We start from the raw sequence: 761 nt of genomic DNA, 5'->3' as shown, positions 1-761 counted from the left end.
ACTCGACGGCTTGGGGAATTCCAAGGCTGATAGAAGGCACCGCGAAAATGACGGCGGGTTTCCAGGAACCCAACCCTTTTAAGGCAGAAAAATCAGCTAGCGGAACCACTAAATGGGATTGCGCTAAGCACAAAGCAAACGTGACCTGCACAGCAGACAATAACTGCCAATGGGGAGAGGATGCAACTGACAAAAGCAAAGGGGAATGCAAACCTAAGGCAGGATCAGAAACCACGGCAGCAGGGACAGGAGCAGGAGGTGCACCAAAAGAGGGAGCAGCTTCAACTGGATGTGCAAGCCACGGAACTGATAAGACCGCTTGTGAAAATGACAAAACAGGCGATAAACAAAATTGTGCATGGAGGAAGGGTAAAGACAATGAGCCTGACCTAGATAAAGAAATGTGCCGAAATGGTAGTTTTCTTATATAAAATTGGTACTAATTTCTACTGCTTGGTAGTATTTTGGCATTCCAAGGATTTTTGTTCAATTTTATGAATCTTGATATATATTAGCTTTTTTTGATTAAAATTCGCAAATTGTTGAAATTTTTGTAGAGTTTGAAAAGAATGAAATTTCAGAAAAATGTAGTATGATATTAGCATATGGGTGAAAAATGAGTTCTATTCACATTTTGTTTATTTTTATTTATTTTATTAATATTAGTTAGGGTTATAAAAATATTAATAATGGTAATGATAGGGGTGTGTTGTAAGTGTGTGTATATACGAATATTACATTAAGAGCAGTAATAATTATAG

Source organism: Trypanosoma equiperdum (assembly GCF_001457755.1).
Source record: "Trypanosoma equiperdum strain OVI genome assembly, contig: ctg_238, whole genome shotgun sequence".
NCBI classification, from domain to species: domain Eukaryota; phylum Euglenozoa; class Kinetoplastea; order Trypanosomatida; family Trypanosomatidae; genus Trypanosoma; species Trypanosoma equiperdum.
The sequence above is the reverse complement of the archived record's forward strand: the minus strand, read 5'-3'. Positions refer to the sequence as shown.